The following is a 5924-nucleotide window of genomic DNA, read 5'->3' on the forward strand; positions in this document are numbered from 1 at the left end:
GTATCAATATCATATTTTTTATATTACCCTATATATATATACTACTTACTACCTACTTTTAAAGTAATTGCCCGTCTCCTGCCCCGCCCCAGAAATCACTTTAGAAAAGGTTAAAAGCTTTAGAAATAGCTTTTGGGACTCCAGCAAACCACAGTGAGAGCCATTATTTACAAATGGTGACAACATGGAACAATGGCCGACCAACCAGTGCAGCGACGACTCATCCAAGAGGTCAAAAAAGACCCCACAACAACGTCGAAAGAACTGCAGGCCTCACTTGCCACAGTTAAGATCATGACTCCACCATTAGCAAGAAACTGGGCAAAAACGGCCTTCATGGGGGAGTGACGAAAACAAACTTCAATAATTGACTTAAGGTGTTCTATTAACAACTCAACAATACATTTTGACTTATTCTTAACTTATTTGCCACGCTACATTCGCTACATGTTTGTTTTAAGTTTAGGACATTTGTGAGTCGAATAATGCGATGACATAACATATGACTGAAAAACATTCCTTGTAATGTTTTATAACAGATGAGAAAGGTTGACGCTCCAATGGTTCCGTATCGCCAAGAGAATTCTTAAAGTGCCTTGTTTGGTTTGGCCCAGAACACTGAAACGCATTGTTATGATCACGTAAGCATGTCAGCTGATGTCAGCTGCCAACAATGCCGTGATTGGCGGAGAACAAGTCCGACCTGTCTCAGTAGTCATCCCTCAGTGTGGCCAACACCACAACTTGTGCGTCTGCTGTGTTTGTTTAGCTTGAACATGCGGACTTTTATGTAACAAAGAAGTCACATGGTCAAAACACAAGCTCCTATTAGTATCCCGGTCATAAGACATTTAGGGTTATTGTCTAATTTAAGAATGTATTGTTTCAGTCCAGGTCAATGGGATTGAAATTGCCACAAAAAATTCTGTGCAAAAAAGGTCACAAGATTTTACAAAACTTTATGTGAATGCATTCCACACGATTGGAGCAGACATTAATAATTGATACACAATTGTGGCAAAGTCATACTCCTGTCATAATGGTGTTTGCTAATTCATCCTATATGCAAGAATCGTGTATTCATTGAGCAAAATGAAGCCTGTGTAGCAACTGGCTTGTGTTGTATGTTGGTGGTGTGTATAGCGACAAAGAAACATGTGCAAATTACAAAATTACACTCGATCATGCGTAATATAAACGGCCTGTGCCAACTACAGGCTCCTGAGAAGCTTCATGCAGGGCGACTTGGTGTAAGAACAAGCATAGACATGCTAGAATAATTTATTTATGCCAAATTCATGATGTCTGACGCAGAAGATGAGCTATTACCACTGTTTAATTGCTTTGTTTTCATGTCTTTATGCAACACACCATGCACACTCCCGCAGCACATAATTGTACCGATACACACCGTTTTTCGTTTCAGTCTCACAAACATTCTGAGAGTGTGTATGTGGTCTTATTCAAAATGTGCCCCCCCCCCCGACCTCTGTGAAAGAACAGCATAATACTGTACTTCTCCTTTATAATTATTTGACTTTATGTTCATCAGCACATGTTAGTTTTTTGGCCCATTGAAGATTGTGGTAGGTTTCACGGTGATTCTTGGATGTCTTTTTTTAAATATGGTTATCGTGGTTTGTTATCAAACTTTTACTTTCTATGTGAAACTCACGCGTGGTTAAGAAGCAGTCATGCATGTTTGGATTCAAATAAAAGATTAAAAGGACCATGACAAATGACAGGGGAATTGTTTATCTTTGAGTATTTGAACTTTCATCCAAAAAATAAGGTGACGGGTGTGGCAGGTGACATCGGCAGCAGCGATCTGCGTAGACAATAGAACAGTATAGTACTACTATAGTACTATACTATAGTACAATAGTACATCGGCAGTGGGCAGTCGGGCTCTTCTTTATTTTCTAGAAAATGTCCCAAATTCTCCAATGCAAATGTTGAATGTGGAGTATGATGAAAATGTGCGTTATCAAAGCTGCCAATGTCTGGTGCGAGTGAACTCTGACCTTTTTAAGAGTCTTGAGCCTACGCCACAGCACCGTTGAGGTCCAACAACGCTCCATTGTGTGAATTGTTAATCTTGCAAAGCCTTGGACCAAGCAGCGTAAATGTGTACTGTGAAGTTGTATGAAATGTGGGCCTCAGAAGATGGCCTGACTTAACGTGTCTGATGTAACCTCACAGAGCGGTTGCAGCCTGCTAAACAGGTGTGGTGTCAGGTGACTTGTCAGGTGACCTGTCAGGTGACTTGTTTTGCTTTATGGAGCCATAAATATGTTGTTTTGCTTGGCTTGTCCTCATCAGCCACCCGACAGGCTCCTGTTTGTCTTTTATGGACTGACCACAAACGCTCTTTGTTTCCTCCTGGTGGCGTTATCTTTACTGTTTGATTTGATACATAACGACATTATTTGGTAAACCATAAACATGGACACATATCATTTTCTTCATGCTCTGGGGTATGCGTCAGCAAGAGACCAATAAGATTTAATCCAACCTTTGGTCTGCTGTGGAATAATGTTCCTGTCCATGAACAGGATGGGCAGATAATGTCCTGTTCCCACTGGGAGGAAATGGGAGGACAATTGAAGTCAATTGTATGTGCATGAACTAAGGTGACCTGTTCAGTGTTTTTCCACGGTCATTAATGTTGCAATGCTTTACCTTTCGTAAGTTTATCACATATTACAGATGGATAGGATGCACAACGTGTTGGTACATTCCATTACATTGGTAACTAGCAGGTGTGTTTGGTGGCCCAGTCCTGTCCTGTCAAAAAATAGTACTGTCTAGGCTCGGTTTCAGATTAAGTAGGACAGGTTTTGCCTGTGTTTTGCCCCATTTAGAGGTAAAAACAACATTGAAAGTCAGAAAGTTGGGTGAAAACAAGCAATTGTGGAACTGAGGAAAGATGGCAATTCAGTCAGAATCATTGCACAAACATTGGTCGTAGTCTCTACAACCATTTGGAATGTCCCGAAGAACCGGTGTCTTTAATTTATTGAACAGATAGACTCAGAAAAACTTCAACAGGTGTTGACAGACATTGTGAGAGAAGTAAAGCAAAGCCCTACAACAACCGTGACATCGGAAACAACCTGCAGACGATATGAGTGAATGTATCACTAACTGTTCATTGAAGACCTTATGAGCAAAAGTACAAAAAATAGACCAAAAGCAAAAAGAATAGGAAGTCCGGACTGTCATTTACCAAAAAGTACAGAGATGATCCCCCAAAAATTGAGAATTTCTGAGGCTTTTGAATGGTTGAGAACCTTTGGTTTATCCAGAATAAATCACAGTGAATGAATGCAACTGTAACAATATTGACATAATTACATTCATTTATGCATGTACTATGCATGTATAGTCAGAATAGTACCCACAACCGCTCATATTCTGTTAGCATAAGCATGTTGGTGTCATTACTGTTCAAGGTTATAATAAAAATCATACAATAGCAACCTTTCAACCTAATGCCTTTCAGAGGATTGTTGTGTAAATGAACCTTAAAATCCTGGTAGATGGTGCTATTCCTGTGCTTTATGAAACTCAAACTTCCTACATGCATTTTCACATTTACCAGGAGGTGGTACTAACGCTTCAAGATCAGGATGTGGTGCTGAACAAAGTGTAATGCAAATAGGCTTCCTTTAAAAGGCCACTGAGGTCTTTATTTTACTATATGCATGAGTAGTCTACTTTAGGTTGTTGGCCGAGCAAAGTATCTTTGCTGATATTTTCAACTTTTGTATATTTCTGCATGTTCAAAGTATTAAAAACCTTAAAACCTTTTTGTTCGTTTAACCAAAAAATTGATTGAAGAAGCACGTTCATTGGCAAATGAAGCACAAACGCACAAATGCTCGTTTGAAGGACATGCCCAATAATCCAGGATCCAAAATAATATTTTTTACATCAGAGTGGGGAAAATGTGCAGTCTTTTGTGTACATTGAGTCCTGGTCTACTTCCCACGGATATACGACTATGGTTGCTTTGGTGTCGTTGTTCATTTTGATGAAGTGATTGTTGATTGTCATTCTCTCAATGTCCGGACAAAATCTACAGTATTTTATATCATCACAAAAACATCACAACCCGTGAGATGTGTACGCCGGTTTGCAGCTATTTCATTGGCAGATTATGTATTTCCCAGCCACTTTTGACTGTCTTATGACTTTTTATGGTGTTATTTTGTACAGGATGTTAAAGTTTAAAATTATTAAAATAGTTAAAAAAATATTTTGACAATCATGGAACTACCAAAACAAAGAGACGACTCTTGTCTTTCACCAGAAAAAAGTTTGTTTCTACTGTTTTCCGTTCCGTAGTAATCAGCAGTAGAACATAGGTAAGTTTCAGGTAAATATCAGTTCCCGACTAGGAAAGTTGGAAAACCAAAAGATAAATTTCAAGCATTTGACGCAAATATTTTTTGCTTTGTGACATCCCAAATTTCTAAACTATGACTTACCACAGTACCAACTTCACTACACTACCAACTTCCCTGATCCAGCAGCGATACGCTAACCTGTAAAACTCCCTAAACCTGGTATTACATAATGCACTATTTGTGTGGCTGTGTCAGTAAAAACATACCAAAAGGATCTCATCATTGACTGGCTAGTTCCCGTCATTGTGTTGTTACGACTTGTTGCCTGTCACTCACGGGGGTGCATAGAAATATGGAACAGAATAAATGTTAATTTACAGTTCAGGTTGGATTATAATTTGTTACGCTACATAGATTTGCTATGTGCTGAGAACACAAGATCAGTACGCTACTGCACACGTGTGTAGCTTAGAGAGAACGTTTCCTTTTTGGCCACGTTGTTCTTCCTCCCAATGTCTGATACGTCCTCCTCCCCTGCAGACACGCATGTGGGCACAATGTCACAACACGTCACCTCTACCGGGGAGCAACCCAGCACCCTTTGGAAGGTGGCAGGCAAAACAAAAGGACATCCCTGCGACCACGCTGCCCTTTCCTACGTAGGATGAATATTTTTAGAGCAAAAACAAGCAACAGAGGCAGCTGCTTATGCCAGTGCTGCATTTCAACCGATGAACACCATCTGGAACCTTGACTAGTAAATACCCAGAACTTTCAAGTAACACTTACTTCATGTGTTTTAACCTGAAAGGATAGAAGTACGGTAGAACCTTGGTTAGCATCATTAATGTGTTACACACATTTTTATAGTGTTACAAATATATATTAGATATATATCATATATTAGAAGTATTTAAGGAAGACCCCTTACTCCCTCGCCATTACAAATTGCATATTTACAATCTGAAGATGAAAATTGGTGACGTACTGAGCGAACAAGCTTGTTGCTGATGTTACTGGCGCCAATGTCTGCAGATATGAACCGATATCTCATTTTTATCTCATTCATTCATATCTCATCACTCATTTGGTATGCCAATATCAGGTGATGAATCATAATGAATTTGCATCCTGCACTCTCAAAGTTAATTAATTAATTAATTTCATGATCAACCTACTAGGTTGGACACAAATTATTACACATGCGTATTTTACTCCTCTGACCTCGTCCTGGCTCCGTTCAGCTGGAGCGTTTTTGTATCCTTGTTAAAACATATTGCTCCTGCTGTTGGATTTTCCTCCTCTTCATCCTAATCCTAAACCGGAGAGTAATGTATTCTCTAATGGTGCCAATTAGCTTCTTCTTCTGTTGTTTATTGGCGTTTAGCAAGCAGCTCACAGCCAGAACACAATGGGCGGGTTGTCCCTTAGCCAATGAGGACTGTTGTGGTTCTATATTTAGCCAGCTTTTGTCCACTGTGGGTTCCTCGTAATTCAAAAGACAATGCGTGTTCATACACATGTTCCTCGGTGATATTAGAACTCATCCAGGAAATAAAGGCTCAGCATCGA

General features: G+C 39.6%; 1 protein-coding gene across 1 annotated transcript in view; it reads left to right on the forward strand.

Annotated features, from left to right (window-relative positions):
* The window catches only part of LOC131110134 (ubiquitin-conjugating enzyme E2 D2), a 41349-nt gene that overhangs the window by 501 nt on the left and 34924 nt on the right, over window positions 1-5924 (forward strand). The window lies entirely within an intron of this gene.

The sequence above is a fragment of the Doryrhamphus excisus genome, chromosome 23, assembly GCF_030265055.1.
Source record: "Doryrhamphus excisus isolate RoL2022-K1 chromosome 23, RoL_Dexc_1.0, whole genome shotgun sequence".
Taxonomy (NCBI): Eukaryota; Metazoa; Chordata; class Actinopteri; order Syngnathiformes; family Syngnathidae; genus Doryrhamphus; species Doryrhamphus excisus.